Source organism: Euprymna scolopes, chromosome 7, assembly GCF_053919585.1.
Source record: "Euprymna scolopes isolate OS-2025 chromosome 7, ASM5391958v1, whole genome shotgun sequence".
Lineage (NCBI taxonomy): Eukaryota > Metazoa > Mollusca > Cephalopoda > Sepiida > Sepiolidae > Euprymna > Euprymna scolopes.
The window spans coordinates 17,663,575-17,675,748 of NC_136488.1; the positions used below are offsets into that span (position 1 = coordinate 17,663,575).

General features: G+C 36.9%; 1 pseudogene; it reads right to left on the bottom strand.

The window, feature by feature from the left end:
- Positions 1 to 1,401: 1,401 nt before the first annotated feature.
- On the bottom strand, positions 1,402 to 1,527 carry LOC145280584 (U2 spliceosomal RNA; annotated as a pseudogene).
- Between the last annotated feature and the right edge of the window lie 10,647 nt (positions 1,528 to 12,174).

A 12,174-nucleotide genomic window follows, 5' to 3' on the forward strand; every position in this document is an offset into this window, starting at 1 on the left:
GATTTCTAGTCCACCGCCTTAACCACCCGGCCATGACGAGCACTTCTGTCCAACCTAATACATATTATTATTATTAACATTGATCAAGAATCGTCTGTTCTATATGATTAAAAATAGTAATAATTTATCTCAAAGATTTCGGGATTTCTCAGTTAAGATGAGTCTATCCTAACCTGTATTTCGATTTTATTCATTCAAACATTCACACTTTGTCTTGACAATGAATAAAATACGTAACCAACGTCGCTGAGAGGATTCGAAACTATGCGGGGAGACCCAATAGTTTTCTAGTGCATCGCCTTAAGCACTCAGCCACGATGACCACTTCTTCCAGATATATTACATATTATTATTATTATTATTATTAACATTGATCAAGAATCGCATTGTTCTATATGATTAAAAATAGCAATAATTTCTCTTAAAAATTTCGGTATTTCTCAGTTAAGATGAGTAAATTCAAACCTGTATTTGGATTCGAACCAATGCAGGTAGACCCCAATAAATTCTAGACCGTCGCCGTAACCACTCGGCCACAACAACAACTTCTGTCAAACCTATTACATATTATAATTATTAACATTGATCAAAAATGATATTGTTCTATATGATTAAAAATGGCATTAATTTCTCAAAAGAAATTCGGTATTTCTCAGTTAAGCTGAGTAAATCTTAACCTGTACTTCGATTTTGTTCATTCAAACATTCACACTTTGTCTTGACTATGAATAATATATGAGACCAACGTCACTGATAAGATTCGACCCTACACGGTGAGAGCCCATTGTATTTTTAGTTCATTACCTTAACCACTTAGCCACGACGACCACTTCTGTCCAAGCTGTCCCATATTATTATTATTAACATTGAGGAAGAATCGCATTGTACTATATGATTAAAAATTGCAATAAATTCTCTCAAAAAATTCGATATTTCTCAGTTGAGTAAATCTTAACCTGTATTTCGATTTTATTCATTCAAACATTCACATTTTGTCTTTACCATGAATAAAACATAAAACCAACGTTTTGAACCTACACGGTGAGACCCCTATGGACCTCTAGTCCTGCGCCTTAACAACTAGTATAGCAATAATTTTTTTTTTTAATTTCGATATTTCTCAGTAAAACAAGGCCGATAGCCATTAGTCACTGCTCTCGTATAATGAATGAATGTGTGAATGTAGGATTGACATGAAATTTTTAAAGATAAACTAAAATGACCGAAAAATGGGCTGAAATGACTTAAATAAATAAAAAGTAAATGACTTTAATGAACTTAAGGATGAATTGAATGACCTTAAGAATGATTTGAATGCTTAAAAAATAACTGGAATCCTTCAAAAACAACTTGAATGATCTGGAGAATGTCTTGAATGGCTTTGAGAATGACTGGTTGTAAAGTGGGTGATCATTTTACATTAAATTAATACAGAAAAGTGATCCCCAACTTTATATCACAATAAGTACAGCATGTAGTAAGAAAAGATACTACACTTTGATCTTGGCCAAAAGGCCAAGAAAATCTTTAAAAGCTAAGAACAGCATCTATTAACAACATACCTTTGATCTTAATCAAAAAGGCCAAGCACAAAAGTGTTACGGATAGACCGACCGACCGACCGACCGATGGAGTGACTTATAGAGTCGCTTGCACGCGACTAAAAAGAGTATATTTTCACATGTATTTCTATTTTATTCATTCAAACATTCACACTTTGTCTTGACCATGAATAAAATATGAAACTAACGTCACTGATAGGATTGGAACCTATGCGGGGAGACCCCAATGAATTTCTAGTCGATCGCTATAACCAATCGGCTACGATGACCACTTTCTACTACTCTATTAGATATTATTATTATTAACATGAATCAAAGATCGCATTGTTCTATATGATTAAAAATGGCAATAATTTCTTTCTAAAATGTCGATATTTCCTAGTTAAGATGGATAAATCTTAACCTGTTTTTCGATTTTATTCATTCAAACATTTACACTTAGTCTTGACCATGAACAAAATCGGAAACCCACGTCGCCAAAAGGATTGAAACCTATGCTGGGAGACCTCAATGGATTTCTAGTCCATCGCCTGAACCACTCGGCTACGAGGACCACTTCTGACTACTCTAGTACATATTATTATTAACATCGATCAAGAATCGCATTGTTCTATATGATTAAAAATGTCAATAATTTCTCTAAAAAATTTCGATATTTCTCAGGTAAGAAAAATATATCTTCACCTGTATTTCGATTTTATTCAATCAAACAGTCACACTTTGTCTTGACCATGAATAAAATCAGAAACCAACGTCGCCGATAGGATTGGAACCTATGCAGGGAGACCTCAACGGATTTCTCATCTATCGCCTTAACTGCTCTGCCACAACAGCCACTTTTGACAATGGTATTATAGATTTTTAGTGCTACAGACTAATCATCAAATAAATGTATCTTCATAATAATATTCGCCAAAATAAAAAATAAAAACTTTGTTTCCACTCAGTATTTCAAAAGTGTCGGATTTTCATATCACATTTTATATGAAGAGAAAAATTTTTGGTCACAATAAATCGTTCAATTCCCAAGGACAGCAGCATTTTTGTTTGAGAGATAAACTAGTTATTGCAGACAATAACTGTTTGTCCCGTCGGGTGATTTATAATAATATCATGATTAAATATTAATAATATCAAGGTCTGGTGTAGGATGATTTCAGAATCCGTTGTAAAAAGAATATAATTATATTTACAATATCTGACTTGGCAACTGCCATTTGGCTCTTTTTCCAGCATGGGGTGGATGAACATAAACTTTATCAAATTTATTATTTTTGAGCAAATTCAAATTTTATTGAATTCTTGTAATCTGTTTTTTTTTTTTTTTTGTTTTTTTTTACACAGTGATCACCACTTATCAAGGCCCGGAAGCCACTCAGGGATAAGGATTATTGCAAGTACATTACGTTAGTGTTGAGATTTTATGAAGTGTTTACTTAAGGGGGCGGTTCATTAGGAATTTGTTAACATTGGACTTGAAGACATCCAAGTTGTAGCCTGGAGGGAAGCAGGCAGACGGAACAGAGTTCCACAGGCGTGCAGTTCTAAGAAAGAAGCTTTGTTTATGGAATCCGCGTTTTGATTTAGGCACAGATATAGAGCGGGGGAAATTTTTCACAGTGAATTCAGCTAGACGGGTATTTTTCGTGAAAGATTGGCGAGAGGGGACCAGAGATTGGAGTTCAGACACAGAAGCAGTTTTCTAACAGTCAGGGAAGCAAGATTCGTTAAGACATTTGTTGAAATGTTTGGAGAGCTCTGGAGCAACCTCAGTTGAGCATTTGTTTTTCATAGTAGAGCAGATGAGATCAGGTCCACATGCTTTTAAGGTGTCTACGTTTTTTATATCATGGATTTGAGAAGAAGTGATTTTCAGATCATCTACTGTGGTTTCTGTCTGCAAAGGAAAATCAGGGCGGGAGTGTTTTGCTGGGTCCAAAGTAGAATTCGAGGCAAACTAATGGGCAAGCATGTTAGCTTTCATGGTTGCCGTGCAAACTACCTCATGAGTGTTGTATATTTTCCAGAAATCATGAGTTCCTAATTTCTGCGCTTCTATGCTTTATATCATGGTTTCAGTATATTCTGTCTTAGCTGTCACTTCTTCTTTCTTACAATTACTTTTAGCTTCTTTAAACTTTTGTCTGTTTGTACTGGACTTATTCCGGATAACATTACAGTATGCATGTTGCCTTTACGCAATGGCAGCTGCACAAGTAGAAGTAAACCATTGGGGAGAGTGGAGTTTGCAATAGAACTTCCGTGTAGGAACATATGCTTCAATTGCTGCTTTGAACCATTCAGTGGTCTCATTTGTGCACTGCTCTTCAGGAAGTGAAAAGATATTTCCCTCTGGGGCATCTCTGATGTGATCTTTAATGGCATCCCAGTCACCCTTATTGTAGTATATTGTCGTTTTGTAGCAATGACTCTTCAACTTGGGGTCGTGAGTTTAGAGTGATGTCTATCATTATCACAGCATGATCAGCATTCCTGAGTGGGCAATGGGCATTTGTTTGACAATCCTCATGAACTGTTGTCAGAAATAGATCCAGAAGTGAGGCTTGCTCGTCCTGACGATCTGGGAGACAGGTCGGTAAATTTAATGTCTGTGTAAAGGAATAGGATATAGAAAAGTTATGGATGATGCAACCATCTGTGTCTGTGTAGTTAGAGAAGCCAAGCCAATTATTGTGGTGGGCGCTAAAATCACCAAATACATGTGTTTGAGCACTAGTGTCAATGGAGAGTGCTGCATCTATGCCCTCAGAGACGTGATTGATTAGAGTAGAGTCATGGGTTGAGAGAGAGTGATAAACGCTAACGCTATGTTGTAAAGTTAGTTTAAAGCACATGAAGGCCTGGTCATCTGATTCTAGTTTAGATTACTTAGTTTAGTCATGGAGAGGGTGTTATGAATATTGACTCCGTGCATGTGTCTGTCAGAGTCCTTATAACAAAGTGGAAGATAACCAGATATGTTACAGTGGTTAGAGGGGATGGAGGAATGCAAGTTAGTGTCACTTAGTGCTAAGATATTCAGGGAGTTTGCTAGGAGAAATGATTCTACCTCGTCTAAGTTAGTTCAAAGTGCACAGTTATTTGTAAATGCGAGCCTCAAAGGAGGAGGCGAACGTTGTTCGAGTGTGTGTCTGGTTTGATCGTTAATTTTGGATTGAGCTGTCATTTCATTTTATTCATAGTTTCAGTTTAGGGTTAGAGGTGCTAGACAAAGCGGATGTGCATAGTTACCATCATGAAACACAAGTATACCAGAGGGATGCTACATTACGTCGATGGGACAAAGGCTGAAGCTTGAATGACAGTTCAGGACCTATTAGGTTGGCGACTCTCTTTTGAACCTTGTCTAGTAATGCACCGGCCCAGATATGACAACAATACTCCATACATGGGCGAATGGTGGCCTTATAGAGGTACATGATACTTTTGGGCGTTAATAGCTTTCTAGCCCGGTAGAGTGAACCTACCTTTTCGCAGTGGTCCTGGCAATGCTCTCAATGTAATTGTTCCAACTCATGTTTCCTGTGAACGTTAGGCCGAGGAGTTTAGAAGATGTGTTGCAGGTAAAGAGTCTTTGGCCATTGCTATTGGTGATAGGAAAGGTTTCTTGTAGTTATTGAAGGAAACAAGTTTAATCTTGGCAGCATTAAATGTGACCATCCATTTTTGTTCCCATTCCACTACAGATTGGAGGTCATCCTCTAGTGTTTCTGCCATTTCTTTAGATATGTGTTCATTTGTTTTCCTGTCGTGTCTGTTACAGAGCATGGTATCATCAGCATATATACCCATCTCAGAGGCAATTTTGTCGGAGAGGTCATTTATGAATATCAGGAACAGTAGAGGTCCAAGGATAGACCCCTGAGGCACTCCCGCATTTATATCATATTGTTTAGATGTACGACCGTCGAGGACAACCTGGATTTTTCTCTTATCTAAGAAGGATTTAATTATGTTAAGTATTCTTCCAGTGGTACCGTATGATCTGATTTTCCTGAGAAGACCTTCATGCCATACCCTGTCAAAAGCCTTAGATATATCTAGAGCTACTGATCTACCCTCCCCTGGTTTGTCAAGTGAATGGTATATATGCTCGGAGATTACAGTTAGAATGTCTGCTGTGGAACGGGCTTGCCTAAATCCATATTTTTGGTCGGTAAGAAGTTTAGCATCTGTAAGGTGATGGACTAGAGCTTGGTTAATTATGGTCTCAAATATTTTGGCGAAAAGTGGGAGGAGGCTAATAGAGCGATAATTTACTGGGTCAGTTCTTTCGCCAGAATTCTTGAAAACTAGTACCACAGAAGCAGTTTTCCAGCAGGCAGGAAAGCAAGATTCATTACGGCATTTGTTGTAAAGCTTGGAGAGGATTGGAACTACTTCGGCGGAAAACTTTTTTAATAGCACAGCCGGGATGAGATCAGGTCCACATGCTTTTGCAGTGTCAAGATTTTTTATAATAGCCTGCACCTGAGAAGGGGTGATTTTCAGATCGTCAAATGTGGCGTCTGTCTGCAAAGGAAAGTCTCGGAGAGGGTGGTTAGCAGGGGAGTTGGAGGCAAACCGACTGGCAAGTATGTTAGCCTTCTCGGTTGCTGAGTAAACAACTTCATGATTGTTGGATAGTGGGGGAATTGTTGATTGCCCATTATTTACTACACTGTTGTAGATTTTCTAGAAATCACAGGTTTCTAATTTCTGAGCTTCAATGCGTTTTTGGGTGGTTTCAGTAAATTCTCTCTTAGCTGTAGCTATTTCTTTCTTACAGTTACTTCTGGCTTCTATATACTTCTGTCTGTTTGAACTGGATTTATGTCGGTTAAATCTTTGGTATGCGTGCTGCCTTTGAGCAATGGTAGCTGCAAATGTGGAAGTAAACCATTGGGGAGAGTGGGACTTGCTATAAAATTTCCGCGTGGGGACATGTGCTTCAATTGCTGTTTTGAACCATTTAATGGTCTCATTTGCGCACTGTTCAGCAGGAAGTGAAAAGATATTTCACCATGAGGGGTCTCTAATATTTCGTTGTTTTGAGCAATGACTTTCATTTTGGCTCTAGAGTTTAGGGTGATTTCAACTATTATCACTACATGATCAGCATTCTTAAGTGGGCTGTGGGCGTTCATAACACAATCATCGGAAACTGTGGTCAGAAACAGATCTAAAAGTGATGCATGTTGCTCTTGCTGGTCAAGGAAACGGGTTGGAAACGTAACCGTCTGTGATAGGGAATGAGATATAGAGAAGCTATGTGTTGTGGTATCAGCTGCATCTGTGTAATTAGAGAATCCAAGCCAGTTACTGTGGTGGACATTGAAGTCACCAAATACATGTACTTGCATGCTAGTATCAAGGGAAAGTGATGTATCTATACTATCAGAGATTTTGTTTATTAGGGCACAGTCCTGGGTCGAGGGAGAGTGGTAGAGAAAATAAAAGTAACTAATATGTTGCATGTTAAGTCTAAAGCACATAAAGGCTTGATCGTTTGATTCTAGTTTTCTTTCTCTAGGCAGGGGGGAGGGTGTTTCGAATATAGACTCCAAGCCCGTGCATATGTCTGTCAGAGTCCTTATGGCAGAGTGGGAGATATCCGGGCATGTTAAAGTAGTTAGAGGGGATGGAGGAGTGTAGGTTAGTCTAACTTAGTGCTAAGATATCCGGGGTGTTTGTCAGGAGAAATGCTTCAACATCATTTAAATTAGTTCTAAGCCCACGGATGTTAGTAAATGCAAGCCTCAAGGGAGGAGGCAATTTGATTTTCTTTGAGTTTTGTCCTGGTTTAAACGTAATTTTAGATTGTACTGTCATTTTTTTTAAAGTTTCAGTTTAGGTAAGGGGTGTTGAACAAGTGGTTACGCAGAACACCAGACATGCAACACAAGTAGACCATCAGTTGACCTTCCATCTACTAAGACTGTGGCCTCAGGAAAGCCCACCTGGGATGAGTGCAGGGTCCCTTTCCATGTGTGACATGGCACTACAAACATCCCAATATTATTCAACTGTTGATGGAGCAGCCGCTCTAAGTGCTACCAAAGAGTTAGGGCACCTGTACTACCAGTTGGGAACAGCAGCCAGGAACTATCAATCCGGTACCCTCAACCCATCAGATGATGGTCAACCCAATCTACTTATATTGGCATTATGATGTTCAAGCATTCCCAACTACCCAGTTTAGAGGGGGATGGAATGTGTCAGGAGAGGGAGAAATCAGCGTTCATTGCCCTAGTCAGGAAACAAGATCGACCACTGAGTGTTTCTATCGAATCCCTGTGCTTCGACCTCTACGCCTGGCTAATAGGCAAAGAAGGAGTATGGAAGGCGGACGATAGACAGTGCCTTATCTACTCCTTAAGCAGTCTAGGTTTGCAGACTCGTAATTTGTTTGAGTCACTAGCTCTAGGAAGGATGTCATTCAAGAATTGAGGGGCCTCCCTCCCCTTAGGTTTAGTTTCAGAGTTTTCCTTCTCCTAGATGGATGACCTGGGAAGATCTATGAGTCCATCAGCACCGAGAGGGTTTACCTTGCACCTGGGGCCTAATCAAGGTATTTCTGCAACCCCGCGTGTGTAGTTAATGTTACTGGTTTAGTATGTAAATGTTATGTCTACTGAGAAATTACACTCCTCAAAGTGATTAAGGGGCATTGCTATTACATTGTTACTGGAGGAGGGGGTAAGTAAAAGTTCATGCAGTGGAAGCAACTATATTTGTAACAGGTTAGTTGGAAAGAGTTAAGATATGATTTAGTATTTTTCCTTTAAATTTAGAAAATTTTATTTATTTATTTATTTATTTATATGTTGACATAGGAATAAGATAACACATTACAGAATGACTTTATATTAAGCGTGTGTAATGTATGAGTGTTAGTAGCAGCTTGGGGAGTAGGGTAGACTTAGTGTTTAGGAGAGGATTAGCTTACAGAATACAGTAGAATTAATTTTTAGAATTTATAGTCAAGTAAAATTTAGTTATCGAGAAAAAAAATTCATTTTTTTTATTTATTTAACATGCAAATCAGACAATGGCAGTCGTCTTGGAGGAAATGAATATATACGTAGCACGCAAGAGAGGGGGGTTTCTATCGTAATAAGACTATGTGGCACGTCGGAATTCGTAGTTAACGACAGTCAATTAGGTCAGGCACAAAGCATTGTGTATCTATTCAGAAAGTCATAGTGACGTATCTAAGATCACTGTATATTTCAGGTACATATATAATTGAAAGTAAGGCAATCTATATTCCGTGGTTTGTTATAGATAGCAAGGAAGCCACATATTCAATACAAGCGAGTTTATAGTAATTGTAGATATTAAGTATATTACTTAAATAAAGTCATGTCTTCTAGTGTGGACAAAAAAATAAGTCCAGGTTTCTGAAACTTCTGGGATTTGCTTTGCAAAGGCTTTTTTGCCTCTAGTTTACTTGTAATATAAGAGTGAAACAATATTTTGCCTATAAGGAGGGGGGGATAACGAATTTCAGCTTTAGTCAAGATAAGGTTGGCAAAAAAAAAAGACAAATAATAAAACAAGATTAATTTAAAAAAATAGTACTTAACATTTCTTTAGGCACACTGGATGCCAGTCCGTTTGGCATGGCTAAGAGAGAATTTGGCCATATTATTTAGAAATGGAAAAGGTACTTTCTGTAACCCGAATATTGACTCCGCGTGTGTCATCTATTTATAGAAAATATTCTTCGTTACACTGTTAAGTTTTTTTTTTGTTTTTTTTTTTGTTTTTTTTTTTTATAAAGTTGTATCTTCTAGTGTGGAAAAAAATAAGTCCAGGTTTCTGAAACTTCTGCGAATTGCTTTGCAAAGGCTTTTCCCCGCTAGTTTACTTGGAATATAAGAGTGAAACATTATTTTGCCTATAAGGAGGGGGGGTAACGAATTTCAGCTTTAGTCAGGATAAGGTTCATGGAGTCAGTTTTCTAATAAAATGCCTGTCGGTAGAGGTGATGGGGAGAACGTATGCTGGAAGTTGAGAGAGAAAGTTGACAGTGACGAATTCTAGCTGAACTTTTGTTTATTTTATTTATTAATTTTTTTTTCTGTTTACCAGCCCATCTAACTGCAAGATGTTAACTGATATATACTCGAGAGTCAAAATAATGAAAAGAATATTGTCTTGTCATTGCTCTACTTATAAACTAGTTTTACTTGCCTCTGTATGAGACTATGAGAGCACAAACCTCCAATATTTTGACGTTCTAGAATTTTATTGCGATGCTTCATGTACCAAAATGTCAGAATTGTGGATGCTTTGTGTGGTCGTGGTCTCGTGTAAGTAAATTACATAAACAAAAGTACTTGTTATCAGAATGTTCTGAGATTCCAATGGTTTATACAAAAATTATTCCTTAAAAAAAAAGATATGTTGATATGGATTGAAGCTTATTGTTGTAGGGCGTTTGATAATCCACAAAACAGTTCTTTATCCATCGCATTCTCTCTTCATAAACAGGATATCATGGTCTTGTTCTCTCGTTTAACAAACAGGCACCATCGTGTTCACGTCTCAGGCATTTTTCTATCGATCCTGACCGATAGCTTTAGCATAGGTTGATGTAACATCCTCACATTTGTTATTTATGGTGATCCTTCATTTTAACTAAGCAGACATTGTAATTCGTTTTAGTTAAAAGGCTTAAGGCGCCACTGTCCAGGCAATACATCAAATGAAAGTAGACAGACACATGAAGTACAAAAAAGCGACAAAGTTATAAAATCAGTAGTCATTTAAAAAGAAAATAGAATCTCTGTCTCTGAATTTCGGGCTTAATTTTAATTTGCGATTTCTCAGTGAGCGATCAGCCTGAAACGACTTTTCTTTCTGAAAAGCAAATCCACTTGATGACGGAAGGGAAGATCACATAACTTGGTTTAATGACTGTCTCACAAATTGTTACCCTCTGTCTCCTGTGACTATGTCTCTGCACTGTTAAATTTGCTTCATTCAACGCTTTATATAGTAACTTGGAATTGCCCAATGTTGATCTTTTCTTGATCGCCAATTTCATTGGTAGCTTAACTCAACATTCATAGATGACCAACCAATCCAATCACTTAGCCTCAATTTCGTTTAACTACAATTTTCATGTGTATTTAATTCTTCTCTGTCGAAATTGTCATTGCTTCTGATAATACTTAACCCTAGCTGACCGTTTCTCAAAATCTAACCGTTTTTACCCTTTCATGGTTTCTATTCAGCTGGTAAACAAAACGACTCTTTTCTCTGGATGATTCTTTTTCCAACTCGTGTGACATAAAAGTTCTTAATTTTCTCAGTAATTGTATGCTAGCACCTCCAATCACCCTAAACCCTACGTAGAGCCCCGACACATTGTCACACCACAGGCTGCCCCGTTTTCCAAGCAGATCATCCACAACAGAAATCTTTCAACGTAAACAGGACACAAGGCAGCTGATCACGGAACACAAAGGAAAGATTAACAAATAAACTGATGCTAGATATACAGCAGCTGTAAGTTTTGTTTGCAACAATTGACCAATTATCGATTTTATAAAACAATTTTATTGATGCTTTTCTGTTTCATTTGGAAAGCAAGTTCTAATTTTCGATCATTGCTTTCAGAAAAGACAATTGTATTTATATGTAAATCTGAAAAATCAATAAATTCAATTATCGAAAATTTGTGTTGGTCTAGTCAATGTAATGCGCATACACATACACACAAAATATATATATATATATATATATATATATATATATATATATATATATATATATATATATATATATATAAAACTCCGCGGATTAAGGACTATCCACTTATCAAGTGTTTCCTTTTCAGATTAAATATGTTTTTAACTCTTTTTCAAAGTGTTTTTAACATGTTTTATTAACTTCTTGCTCTTATATATATATATATATATATATATATATATATATATATATATATATATATATATATATATATATATATATTTGTGTGGAAATGTTTCTTCAATTATATTTTACCTGTTATTTATACCAATCCTCGATGTAACTACAGAGCATATAACAAATAAATGACAAAAGTCTATATTCCAAATTTCAAGATGTTGATCATCTGACTGCTTTGAGTAAATTGATATGCCCAATTTTTGACAGCACCTAATTTTGCTGTCAGGAATTGTGCATGTCAACTTACTTAAAAGAATAAACGGTAAGATGGTCAACAACTTGAAATTTGGAATATATACTTTTGTCATTTATTTGTTTTATATCTATCTATATAACTATAAAAGTGACCGTGTCCGTGTGTCTGTCTGTGTGTCTGTCTGTGTACATTTCCCTACGCAATAACTCTGTCAATTTTTAGTCTACAGACTCGAAATTTGATATACTGGGTACTGAGATTTGGGAAAATCTATGTGATCGGTTTTCAGACAGAAATTAGGCTGATAAGGGGTCAAAGTTCAACGATTTGATCTTTGAGAACTCTACCAAATTCTTCCGACAATTTAGGTTCTTAAACACTTGAAATTTTAGATATAGGTTCCTTGGACATGCATCTAACTTAATAACTGGATTTGAGCCCAAAACAATAAATGTTAAGGGGTCATAATAGGGG